This window comes from Coptis chinensis, chromosome 1 (genome assembly GCF_015680905.1).
Source record: "Coptis chinensis isolate HL-2020 chromosome 1, ASM1568090v1, whole genome shotgun sequence".
Taxonomy (NCBI): Eukaryota; Viridiplantae; Streptophyta; class Magnoliopsida; order Ranunculales; family Ranunculaceae; genus Coptis; species Coptis chinensis.
In genome coordinates, this window is record NC_141456.1 from 68,536,221 (window position 1) to 68,550,517 (window position 14,297).

General features: G+C 36.9%; 1 long non-coding RNA gene across 2 annotated transcripts; it reads right to left on the reverse strand.

Moving 5' to 3' along the window:
• Nucleotides 1-720: 720 nt before the first annotated feature.
• On the reverse strand, nt 721-2,499 carry LOC147525062 (uncharacterized). 2 transcript variants are annotated; one of them, XR_015197695.1, is made up of 6 exons: nt 2,345-2,499; nt 2,093-2,215; nt 1,888-2,005; nt 1,324-1,374; nt 1,034-1,159; nt 721-942 (listed from the first exon to the last, which is right to left on the reverse strand). It is a non-coding gene; the product is annotated as an uncharacterized LOC147525062 (long non-coding RNA). The 2 variants fall into 2 exon arrangements; XR_015197693.1 differs by lacking the exon at nt 2,345-2,499 and having other exon boundaries at nt 2,093-2,326.
• Nucleotides 2,500-14,297: the final 11,798 nt, after the last annotated feature.

Consider the following 14,297-nt stretch of genomic DNA (forward strand, 5'->3'; position numbering starts at 1 on the left):
TTCCTTCAGCTGCAGAACTTCCTTATGGATTTTCAACATGCGTTGTTTCATAAACTTTTCTAAAGACCCTTTCCCGAAAATGGTTTCGAATTTTCTTGCTATAATGTCTCCATCTTCATCTTCATTATCCTTTCGACCTGGCATGCTTAGAATCTCAGTTCCCATGTTTTTTGTCATGAACATAAATACCTCACCATGCAATTTCGGTCTAAGCTTAAATCATATAGACACCACCTGTCTTTTGATCACAAACCTATCATCACTTCAGCCAGAATACACTACACCATAACTGTTAATTTGTAATGGATATACATCCGTTACAACAAATATTAGTATTGGTTATCTTGCGTTGACACAAAAGCGTGACAAATATTAGTAACAGATATCTATAACACTTATTATTCGTTACAAAATTTACTAACGGTTATAAAGTGTCACTGAAATTAATTTCAGTAACGGATACCTAACTGTTACAATATATTAATAACGATTAATAATTTGTATGCAATTGATTAATTGTAGGCAATTATCCATTTCTAACGGATATATCCATTACTAATAGTTTGTAGTATTAAAAAAAAATTGATTTTGTGGGCTTTTGTTTTGGTTGGGCCACCCACAATGCAACTGTACCTGTTCACTCTATTACATATCAACCAATGCAAATTCTTCTATTCATCCATTCTAACAAAATCTACCACACCACTTCAACCAAACACAATCCACAATCAGTATGTACTACACAAAAAAAAAAAAAATTATTAATCTATAATAATATAAAAACACAAAGTACAAAGTTCCTTTCAAGTATACATATACTCTAAACTAGAAATTTTCCACCAAAAATACATCAGAAATGACCTAAGAATTAAATAAAAAAGAGCCAATGCGTCAAGAGTCGGTTCAACTTTATCAACACGCTCCATCAAAAGTTCAAAATATCTGCAAGTATCAATAATGAAATATATTTTCATCTTACAGAGTACAAAACTAGTATATCACCCATACAAAAGCATACTAATTATTAACATACCATTAATAATGTCTTCGTTTCGCATCCATTACTTTGCTTGACTTCAATGAATTAGTTAACTTGTTTTAACCACTTGCCCTCCACTTAGAAATTTTGTGAAGGAGACGGGTAAGAGATGGAATTATCCTGCTTGTAGACAACGTCATTTGGTAAGGATGAATGGTGATACATAACTATTAGCAACAAGATCCAGAATAGAGTATACTTGAGCATATCAGAACATCCTATTAATGAGGGATATCACAGCCTAATATTCGTAAGATGAAAAATAAAACCTGAAGCTTTCTTACTTGAGAAGTGAGAACATATCCACGTGCATTCCTCTTCCCACATAATTTAGGCTGTGCAAACAGTAACAGCAAGATATTAAATTTCACTGACTTGATAGTTCCAGATAATCTATCAGTTCAGACTAAATCATTTCATCCATCTCACACCTGTGCAAAGTATTTTGTGGAAATACATCTATGATTTATCTAATGGTTTTGTTGCATGAAGGCCTTGAATCTTAGATCATTCGTGTAAAGTTTTGGATTAGCACAACTTACAAAAAAAAAAAAGCATTGCATTGAATGAAAACCCAACCCAAGCTAATACCATTGACTAAGCCCTCTATGTAGTCGCATTGAGAAATGTAAGAGTAAGAAGAGGCTGGCCAAGGACTGAGCTAGGCAGGCCAGTGGAGCAATAATCCAAATTGAGATGCAAGTCCTTGGACTGGTTATTATCATACTAATTGATAGCTACATAGTGTGCAAGAAGTGTAACATTGCCCTACGAATAAATTATACGTATGGTACATTTCATAGTTACTACTACAAATATCAGAAACATACTTATAAACGATGAAGTACCTTGCAAAAAATTGAATATAGCCCAAGTTATGAATATAATCATAACACTTTTAACGACGTCCTCATCAAATAAAGCTGCAAGAGATCCTGAAGGACTCCATGCAATGATGATCATAGCCTGAAAACGAACCCAAGTTACACTGCAGTTGTCTTCCACACACTTGGAAATGTATTTATCGGGTTAATCTTAATTTCTTTGACTAACCTGTAAAGCTAAAATGAAAAATATCCACATCCGATCAAAACTCCTGAAACGATGCCAAAACGTGTGGACTTCAACAAAATTTGTCTTTGGCTTCCTCCTTCCAGCTGGAACTTGGTTAAGATGCTGCAGTAAAATTTATTATAGTATTAGAACGAGCCCTTGTGGTAGAACTGTATTATGCGTACAACTACAGGCATATCATTCAAATTAATTAGGAGAAAGAAGTTAATTTTCGTGGAATACTCTGGATACCTCAGCAAGTATGTTTCACAGGTTATGAGTAACATTGTATTCTCCCACTCATCATTGCCAAGGGAGGATCTAAACTTTTCGCATAGACCAAATAACATGTTGTAACCCAGAGTTTTGTTTAATTTTATTTTATTTTTGTCCATCTAATCTTTTGTTATAATAAATATTTTTGTCCCACTCATTATTTTTGTTATAATAATTTCTGCACCTCTGTTGGAGGTGAATTTCTAAGTTCTCCAAAGAAGAATGATTTGTGGTTGCTAGATCCCAAGGTGAGGCTATATACCCAGTCATGAAAAAACTGAGTGAAGGAACAACAAAGTTTGAGATCCCTTATTCGACAGATTCCACATTGGCGTCACCTACTCACCCACATATCCTGTAAAGTAGTTTAGTGACTTGTGACAATAAGAATGGAATAAGCAGTGCTTAAAATTGTGTCACAAGACAAATGAAACACGTTGAAGTGGACGGACACTTCATGTGCCTTTGACTAGGGAAGGTCTATGCAATCCATTCATTAAAGATTAAGATAGGTCTGTTGATTTCAACACAACAGGATTTGGAAAAATGTGTTTGCACACAATTTTTGGCAAACTAATTTTTAACTTTAGAAATCACAACCAACTGGTAATTTCATCCAGAAGAACTTGTGCTTAATTTTCCGAAATGGCCCCATATAGTGTTCGAGCTTCCACATTTTCGGCTAGTTATTTTAAAAGAGGGTAAAACGCTCGTTTATAATATATAGACCAAAACCAACTGGTTTTTTTCCTCAGAAATACTTCGATCAAATGACATATCTAATTCATCATATTATGTATATAAGTATATATTCACATTTGAATTGAAGCAACACACAGTACCAAGCCAATGATGGAACCAAAATTTTCTGCAAAATATCATAATAGGAATTAAAATTATATAATAAACCTCATCTTTCTGACGTATATCATCCGAGTGCACAAAAAAATCTGCTTCAGGTTTCATCGGCCATCCCAACTTAAAGCATTTATCAGACCTGAAATGTGTAAAGGTGACCCCTATCTGTTACCAAATAAAGCCATTTCATTCTTTTATTCTTTGATAGGTGGTGAAACAGGTTTCAAACTCAGGTCTGTGGTAACTACTACGAAATAGCGTGACCAAAATGACAATGGAAACATTACCAGAAATATTCATTCAGATCATCATAATTTCTCCACTTTGAATGACTAGCAGTGCCTCTTTTCTTTCTTCAAGTTTCCTTTTTCACGCGAGAAAGTGATAAGCACCCAAAACTGTAATATTAAACACCGTAGAGACATAGTGTTTTGGTTAATTATGTGTTTAATAATCATGAAATAATTATATTTTCATACTTTCTAGGTTTCCGTAGTTAATGTGAATATGATGATAAAACATGCATCAAAGTACAGGAATACTAGAATACTTGAAGTCTTCCCATTCAGCCCTAGTGAAGTCCAACAAAGCCTGACTAGAGTTGAAAATTCCAAAAGGACAAAACCAGTGCAGAACGGGTCCACGTGTAAAGAAGCAGCAATCTTCCGAAGCTCACATCTTTCAAACCTGGACGCCGACTTCGGCTAGTGAATTGCCAAAGCAACCAGCATGCATGAATGAACGAAAAAGACGTAAAGTTGTAAAATGTCAAAATCGTGGCCGCCATCGGGACACACCATGTGGACCCACTCTTTGGGTCCACAAGGCATGACGAGTCAGCATAGGCATGTGGCAATTGATGGTCACAATTATGTGCCACCTTGCAAGAGGAAAAGACGGAACAATTCAATGCTTGAATTGATTTAGCAAAAAAACAAAACAAAATTAAAACATAACAAGACAAACTTTGTATTACAAAGTTTGGAAGTTATCAAGTTGAGTAAAAACAAAACAATTAAATGAGTTAAGGGCTTCATGTGAAGGGCTGGAGATATATATATGAGAGGGGACCTCACTATATGTTGTTAGTTAGGCTGGAGACCTTAGACACGGAGTTTTAGTTTTTCATTTTGTTGTTTCATTCCAGTACGTAGCTTTCTTTTCCAGTAGCTTTCATACCAGCTTCAGTACTGTAAGTTTTACTTAATAAAAATCATTTCTTTTCAAGTTTAATTCCTGTTCTTCATTTACTTATTTATTGTATACAGCAAATTCAATTAATTATCCAATGACCATGAGCAAACACCCCGCCCAGAGGGAGGGTTAATGATGCTCATGTAAGGATCCGGATTGATACTTTAATGTTCCAAAATCACTACTTAGGAATTAGGTGTAGATTATACATCCGTTCCCAAAATGACTAAGACTGTCCAAGTTTGGAGTGCTGATGCTCCAGAACAGTCTCGCGAGCGACCGAAAATATCTCGCGCACGCCTCTATGGTGTCAGATAGCTCTTTGATTTGTCCAGCTGATGTAGAATCGAACCAGGAGCTGAAATGATATTCCAGCGATGGAATATTAGTTCAACTTCTTATGCTAGTGAGATGAGCTCAGAGATGCGTGCATCTCACTAGGGATCGATACTCGACGCCGTCTCGGGTTTGTCTATGAACTCAAGACGGATTAGAGTTGTAGTGATGTGGTATTATAACTGTTGAAACTGATTCTTGTATAAGTATAGTTAACCTTTTCCCTGTTTCTCTATCTCTGTTTATTTACGTAGAAATAAATCGTTTTTATTTTATGCTACTTGTATTACCGTTAATTTACTTGAACCAACTAAATACCCTAAAATCTTACTCACTAAAAGTTGTAAATCTAGTTGTAAACCTTGCCGAGCTCTAAGGTATGGACGATCCCTTACTTGACGATCTCATGATTAATTCGATCATTATACGAGGAATCGCGGGATGCCAGGTTTCGAATTCTTAAACTTTTCAAACTTTGTCGAGGATATTATTTGGTTGATTGCTATAACCTGTTTTACCTCGCATATTTGTGTGTTGGCATGAGAACTCTTTGCATGTATAGAATTTTTCCAAAGTAAATGTGGTTCGTCATTACATATTCACGTTAATACGATTAAAATGATTCAAATATATTTGGATGTCTGCGTAATTTCAAACCAACTGCTTAGATTATTTTTGTATGTGTATGTTACATCAATTCACGTACGCGTTATTCATTTGCATGAGTTCATTCTCGATATTCCTGTAGCTCGCATATAGTTGCACGTATTGGTAGCTATAGATTATTGCATGCGTAGGACGTATTTCTATTCACGTATAAGTAATATAGAGTTGCATGTGTTAATTGTATGCTTGTATGCTATTCACGTATTTCTATTCCTCTAGCATGTGTTAATTGTATGCTTAATCATCTATCGTCTTTAATTGCATGTTTCGTAATCACGTCTAAATAATACATTAATTACGTAAATTTAAAAAATAATAATAATAATAATAATAATAATCAATAAAAAAAAATAAAAAATAAAATAAAAAATAAAAAAAAATCATAAATCATAAATCATAAATCATAAATCATAAATCATAAATAAAAAATAAAAAATAATAATAATAAATTTTTTTTTATCATAATCATCATAATAATACCCCTCATAATACACCATCATAAATCATCACCCTATTCCATCAGTGTCTAGCAAACGTGAAAGATAGAGGTTACATAATTAAGGAACGTGCTAGCACGGACAACCTCCCTGAATTCTCTCATGTGACCTGGCTGCTGGAATATTCACACGTTATCCTAGCTTACCTGCTCACGTTAGCAATAGCTCAAGAAGATGTGGTTCAACTCCCTCCTTCCATAATTCCTAATCCTCCAATCATAATTCGTTCCTTATGAGCCTTGAATTAAAATTTGTGTTTGTATAAGACTACAGTCTGGTAAACATAAGGAATTAAAACTTGCATATCATCGTTAGAAATACAATAAACAACTACATAAGTTATCTCCTAAACATAGTTCTTCCTCCATAAACCAATCTCGTCAAGTATCTCAGTTGCCATTACCTCCCATAGTTATGGCCCAAGAAAATCCCACAGTCGAGAAACCCCTTTCGGACTTTCTATTGCGCCTTTACGGGGAAGGACACGCTTCTGCATTAAACTCGATGAGATTGCAGGTGATTTTTGCATTCCACCAAACGTTTTCAGTTTGTTACCTGTTTACCATGGTCTAGACCATGAAAAACCATACAATCACTTTCGTTGGATGCAGCAAGTAGCTACCACTTTCCACCATCCAACCGTTACCAAAGAACAAGTATTGCTTAGGTTGTTTCCCTTCACCTTAGCTGATAAAGCTTCAATTTGGCTCGCGGGCGAAGCGCCTCAATCCTTTGACACATAGGCTAAGCTCGTACAAGCATTTATGATAAAGTTCTATACTCAGAAGAAAACTACAGAGATGCTTCAGAAGATTCAATTCTTTCTCCAGCATCCCCAGGAATCTTTTACGGAAGCATGGAGCAAATTTACTGATCTGCTTCTCGAATGTCTCCATCATCAACTCGACACTGCTATCTTAGTCCAGTCATTCTTTAATGGTCTCTCTGACCATCAAAATGAAACATTAGATATCATGAACGGCGGTTGTTTCATGGACAAAGGTGCTACTGAAGCCTACACTTTTCTAGAGAAGCAGGCTTCACGAAACACCCATTGGGGTAACACTGATTCTTCCAGATCTTCTAAAGACACTCCTACCAAAGTTACATCCGGGTTCGAGGTCAAATCCGATCCGAAATTAAAAACTCTGATCGAGTCCCTAACCAAAAAGGTTGATGCTCTTTCGGTTCAAATAAATGATCAAAAACCCAAACAAGTCATGGCTGCCAACGTTTCCCCATGTCTTCTTTGCTTAAGTCCTGAGCAGTCTGATTTTTATTGTCCTTTAGCATACGAGTGCCTTCCCCAACCATCAAAAGAGGCTTGTGCTTTCAACATCCCTAATGCACCTTGGCGACAACATCCGAATTTGGCTTGGCGTCAACTCCTCCGGGATTCAACAGTGTTCCTGTACGACCACCCACAAACTACAATTCCTACTGTCAAGGAAATCCTCCGCAATTCCAGCAAGGGCAAAGTCAGTCTTCCAACACAGCCAATATAGGGTACCAAAACAACCTTAGCCTTGTTCCCGCTAATCAAGGATATGACTACCAAAATCAACCCGTAAACAATAACTGTGAACTTGTTCTTACTACTCCACTAGTACAATCCACTACCGATAAAACAGCTGAAACTTTTCTGACTTACATGAATCAACAATATCAAATCCTAGCATCTATCCAACACTCTCTTTAGCTGTTAGCACAGGATAAAAGTAAAAAAGGCGTGTTTCCTGGCCAAGCAGTTCCAAACCCTAAGCCCACAAACACAGCCTTTGAACTCAACAATGCACCAAGATCTAGTAATCCCAGCCAGGGTGACATAAATGCCATCACCACTCTTCGTTCAGGCCGAACCATCAACAATCACATACGTATGCCAGACGTCGAATCGACAAAAGCCGCGGCTGACATCCTTCCAACTCTTACCTCACATCCTATAGAGGACGAAGTTGTTCCTTCCAAACCTACAACAACAAAACTGGGGAAAGATGCCTTTGATCCATATGCACAATTCCACCCAAAAGCTCTGTTCCCTACCCGTTTGCCAAAGAACAAACCTGACGAACATTTCGATGAGAATCGAGAAACTAATAAGAGCCCAAAAATGTAGCTTTAACCCCTTAACAATAATACTTTTAGACCAATTATGCGAGTAATAAATAAGGGTTAATGCTGATTATGTGTTTTTATGTATTTCAGGCTTTGGATTTAATTATGTGCAGAAATGTGTTACTTTGGCGAGATAAAGGAGCAAGGGTTGGTTGCTAAGGAGTTCTGTGATTAAAGGCCAAGATTCAAGGAGAAAAAGCCTTTAAAAAGCCCGATAAAAGCTAAAAAGTCAAAGTCAACGTGGGCAGAAACATCACACAAAAGTCAGCAGAACTTCCGAAGACCGTATCTTTGAACTCAGACCTCAGAATTGTGCCTACCTTATGTCAAAACGACTGGCTCGGAAAGAGCTTTTCAATGGTCCAAGACTTGATCCAATCAAAGGAGCAAAAGTTTATGAAAAGTCAATTGAAGCAAAATTCAGCTGAAAAGGCCTCTGTGGACTGAAGAAATTGGGTTTTGGGCTCGATTTTCCAGCCCAAAACATGGCTCCTTAGCCCATGCACAAAAATGTGGGTCTTATCTCCTCCATTTCAAGACACAAGACTTAACTCTTAAGCAATAATTAGTTTAGGTAGCAAGTAGCCATTAGAGAATAGTTTTAGATCTAGTTTTATGTTCAAGTAATTAGTTTAGAACAAAGTAGATTATTAATTTAGTTATTGAATAAATTATTATTTCGTCATTAGATTAATAAAGTTAGTTAGTTCTTCATAATATAGTTTCATTTCATTAAATCATTGTAGTTTTAATTCATAGATTTAGTTATTTATCATTATTAGTTTCAATTAAATCTTGCATGAGTAGATTTCCATTTAGTAAAAATAAGCAAAGTTATAATCTTTATATCATGTCTTGCTTAAATTTATATATTAATGATAGTATAATGATTCTAGGCTAAACCTCCATTAGAGGGGGTTGAAGAAGCCTTGGTGAAGCTTGATTTTTGTTAAGCGTAGAATAGTCGTGATTTCCCATTCCATTCTAGAAAACTATTAGTTCACTATGAGAATGGGTTTGACTATTTCACATGCTAAATGTTAGTTGGTAGAGATTACCATGAACAACTAGGGATTAGGAAGAACCAATTGTTAAGCGAAAGTAGTTCAATTTGGATTATGACGATTCTTCGTTATTAAATTAAGTCGAGTTAAGGTGGAATCAATCCCCCCTAATTCCTTATCATAGATTCAATTTAGCATTTCATAGTCGTATAAATCATATCTTGTTAGTAAAATTTCCATCGTAGTATAAATTTCGTAAAACTCTCATTAACTTTGGATAGATTGATAATCTTAGGAAATGCGAATTCTAAAGAACTAGAAGTGGAACGAATCTTTTACTCCAACTCTATTTCGATAGAATCGAGAGTAGAGAAATCTTTGATAAATAACACACTTAAGTCTAGTTTTAATTTTAATTGCATTTTAGTTTCATTCGCTACTTATGCGTAGGTAAAACTATCTTTTTTACTTTTATCAAATGGTACCACTGCCATCTTAGTTCCCTTTAGAATTGATTCGTAAGTATAATTAGTCTTTCCAAAGTCCCATTAACCCACCCACCCTTGTTTGATTCTAACTGTGGTTGTCCATTTCAGAATTGAAATTTTCTTTGCAGGATTACATGGAGCGCGACCGCGTCCTTGGTAGGCTAAATTTGAGCTCCACCCGCGCCCAAATCACTGCACATTAGTAAATACTAGAGCACGCCATTGCGCCTCAGTGGAGCGAGACCCGCTCCCAAATCACTATAACTCGAGTTTCACTTGAGCACGACTCGCGCCCTCCCAAGGCTTAACCAGAGCATGACCCGCGCCCTCTTCTAAAAATGCTCGATCTCCACAGGTTAGTTCAAATTTCCATTTCTTCAAGTTATTCAGTGTTTCTACCTTGTTATATACACTGAGCTCACATAAACAAGACGTTATTCATAAGCGAAGCAAGGAGGCTTTCAGGTACTTCTTCCTTCCATACCTCGTATCTCCTATTAGAGGTTCATACTAGCATATCAGGATTGCTTTGAGTGTTGTCATGTTTAGTTAAGATTGGTCTTAACCTTGCATGAGATTAAGGCCAGGTCGAAGAAAAATGCCTAACGTAATCAACCGGCAACGTCAACAAACACGCCCTTCTAGTATACTACTCACTACACCTCTAGCTAATATACCACACACAACACCTGAAATAATGGCTGAAGAAAGAGAGTCTTCTCTCTCTGACTTTTACAAAGCCTTGAACGATAGCCCGAAATCTCGCATCGCACAACAAGTCCTTACAACATTCAACCATCCTACGGTTGGTGTTGAACAAATTAAACTGAGGGTATTTCCTTTCACCTTAGCCGATAAGGCGGCGTCTTGGTTAACTGCCCAAACGCCTAATTCTATGGACTCGTGGGCTAAACTTGTTCAACTATTTATGGAACATTTTTACCCACTATTGAAGACCGATGAAATGCTTTCCAAGATTCATTTCTTTCGACAGAATCCTCATGAATAATTTTCAGAGGCTTGGAATCGTTTTACCGATCTTCTTATAGAGTGTCCACACCATAACCTCGTGAAAGACACGTTAGTTCGGGCCTTTTTGAAGGGACTGTTACACCACCACAAAGAGGTGCTTGACATAATGAATGGGGGTAGTTTCCTAAGTAAGGGAGCCTCAGAGGCTTATAAATTTTTAGAAGATCAAACTAAGCGTAATAATAACTGGGGGGTAGTGACGATATCTCCCGTTCCGCTAGTTCTTCTACAACAGTTAAGGCCGCTGGTATGTTTGAGATGAAATCCGATCCTGAGCTAAAAACTTTAATCGAATCTCTCACTAAAAAGGTAGAGGCTATTTCTGTTCAACAAAAGCCTATCCCTATCATGAATGTCAACTCAAATCCATGTAATTTCTATTTGAGTCATGAGCATCCCGACTCCTATTGTCCTCTAGCTTATGAACAACAAACATCACAACAAGATAACATTTGCTTAATTAATAGTTATCCCATTCCTAACACCCCTTGGAGACAACATCAAAACTTCATTTGGAGAAATAATCAAACAAGTAACACCTCCAGGGTTTAATAATCAAAATGTTAGGCAAGCAATTATAACCAAGCTCCACCAGGACAAGGACAAGGTCAGGGTAATTATAATAATTATAACAATAATAATTATAATGCTAATAGAGGTATCGTTCCGGTAAATAATAACTATCACAATCCACCCATTAATAATCAACGTGACATAGTTCCTGTCACATAACCCGTAACAAATCCTACTCCACAACCGGATCGTTTTGACGCCTTTATGTAATCCCAACAACATATTTTACAAGCCATCCAACTTTCTTAACAACAGTTAGCACAAGAGAAAGTACAACCCAAAGGTGTGTTTCCGGGTCAAGCAATACCTAATCCTAAAACAACAAACACAGCCTTTGAGGTAAATGGTAATACTAATATGGAAAATGTAAATGTAGGTGAGTTAAATGCCATCACCACTCTCCGTTCTGGCAGAGTGGTTGATAACAATGTAACTATGCCTATAGTTACACCACAAGTAGTTCATACACCGGATATTGAACTAGATAATGAAATAGAAACTGAAGAGCCTATCCCTGTAGAGGTACCAGTTAAACCATAACCTAAGAAATAGAAAGCCAAGGTTAGACATCCAGTTGATCCATACACTAAATATAAAGAGAAACCACTATTTTCTCAGAGATTAGCAATGTTAAACAAGTATACAAACTATGACGATATTAGGGAAGTTTTCAAAAATCTAATGATAAACCTACCCTTTCTCGAAGCAATTAAAAAGTTACCTCACCACGCTAAGTTTCTTAAAGAGTTGTGCACTACTAGGCGTAAGACAAATATTCCTAAAGACACCTTTCTAACTGAACAGTTTCCAACTTTGCCAGAAAATAATGGAATCGTTAAGTACACAGACCCTGGTCGTCCTACTATACAATGCACCTTAGGAGATTCCCACACGACGACCGCTTTATTAGACCTGGTGGCAAGTGTTAACTTACTCCCGTATTATTTATATAAACAAATAGGTCTACAAGAGATGCAACCTACTCAAATGATATTGCAATTAGCGGATCAGTCTATTAAGTATCCTAAGGGTGTGGTAGAAAATGTGCTTGTTAAGGTTCAGGATTTCTACTATCCTGCTGATCTTTTTATCCTCGATACAGAAGTCGTTAATGACTCTGTTCTGATCATCTTAGGGCATCCCTTCTTGGCGACTACCAACGCACTTATAAATTGCTGCGATGGTTCGATGTCATTGTCTTTTGACCATCTTTCTGTTGAGGTAAATGTTTTTAAAATGATGAAACAGTTACCAGATTCATCTATAGATGGGGAGGTTAGCATGATTGATAGCTTAGCTCAAGATTATTTTAATAACACGTTTCCAGAAAACCATATGCATAAATTCCTTTCTTTTGGAAGTTCAAATTTTGTCGATGACTCTTACTTAGAGGAAGTCAACACCATCTTTGAGTCTACACCTATCATAGACCCTTATGTTGCTCCATCTACTAAGTTTGAAGACTTGCTACCTAAGCAAGTATTCATTACTCAAGAGGAGGACCCTCCAGAAGCATTTATCGACATTCCTTCCACCCCAGTGCTTAAACCTCTTCCATCTGAGTTAAAATATATTCAACTCGATCCAGATGGTAGTCATCTAGTAATTATATCTTCTCTACTATCTAAGGAGGAAGAGACACGTTTGATCAAGGTGATTAGGGAACATCGTTCTGCGATTGGTTGGTACCTAGCCAACATTAAGGGAATTGACCCTAATGTATGCACTCATCGTATCCATTTGGAAGATAACGCAAAGACTTCTCGCAAACCTCAGCGTCACTTGAACCCTGCCATGAAAGAGGTGGTCAGGGAAGAAGTCTTACGGTTACTCGATGCGGGTATCATATACCCAATCTCTGATAGCGAATGGGTAAGTCCCATTCATGTAGTTCCTAAGAAATCAAGGATTACCATGGTACGTAATGCCAAGGGTGAATATGTTGTAACGCATGGTCCTATAAAATGGCTAATATGTATCGATTACAGACGTTTAAATGCCATGACACAAAAGGATCATTTTCCTTTACCCTTTATAGATCAGATGCTAGAACGTCTAGCTGGTCATGCTTTTTACTGTTTTTTGGATGGCTACTCTGGCTATTTCCAAATTATTATTGATATTGATGATCAAGAAAAGACTACCTTCACATGTCCTTTTAGAACATATGCCTATAAACGAATGCCTTTTGGCTTTTATAATGCTCCTGGTACCTTCCAGCGGTGTATGTTTCATATATTTAGTGACATGGTAGAGCGTTTCATGGAAGTATTCATGGATGATTTTTCTATCTATGGAGACTCTTTCACTGACTGCCTGTCTAACCTGTCTAAGGTTTTAACACGGTGTGAAGAGAAGAGTCTAGTTTTGAATTGGGAAAAATGTCATTTCATGGTGAAAAATGCTAGGTCACATTGTATCTAGTGATGGCATCGAAGTAGATAAGGCCAAACTAGATAAGATAGCGACTCTACCTATACCACGGACTATCCGTGATATTAAAGCCTTTCTAGGCCATACAGGTTTTTATAGGCGCTTTATCAAAGATTTTTCAAAAATAGCTCGGCCTTTAGCTAATCTGCTTTTAAAGGATGCCATCTTTGATTTTAATTTTAACTGTAAACAGGCTTTTGAAACTTTAAAAACCACCTTAACCTCTGCACCCATTATACAGCCTCCCGATTGGTCTAAACCTTTCGAACTCATGTGTGATGCTAGTGATTATGTTGTTGGTGTTGTCTTGGGTCAGAAACTAGATAATAAATCCACTGTTATTTATTATGTTGGTAAAACTTTAAACAATGCTCAAAGGAAATATACAACTACTGAAAAGGAATTCTTAGATGTCGTTTATGCTTTAGATAAGTTTCGTCCTTATTTGGTTGGTTCAAGGACTCTAGTTTACACGGACCATGCATCCCTTAGGTACCTTCTCGCAAAGAAGGATGCTAAGCAGAGATTAATCCAATGGATCTTTCTCCTGTAAGAGTTCATGTTAGAAATAAAGGACAAAAGAGCGGTCGAAAACGTAGTTGCCGACCACTTATCTAGACTTACAAATGACGATGATAGTGATTCTGAGTCCATACCGAACTCTTTTCCTGATGAGCATCTGTATGCCATTTTTTCTGCACCATGGTATGCTGACATTGTGAATTATTTAGCG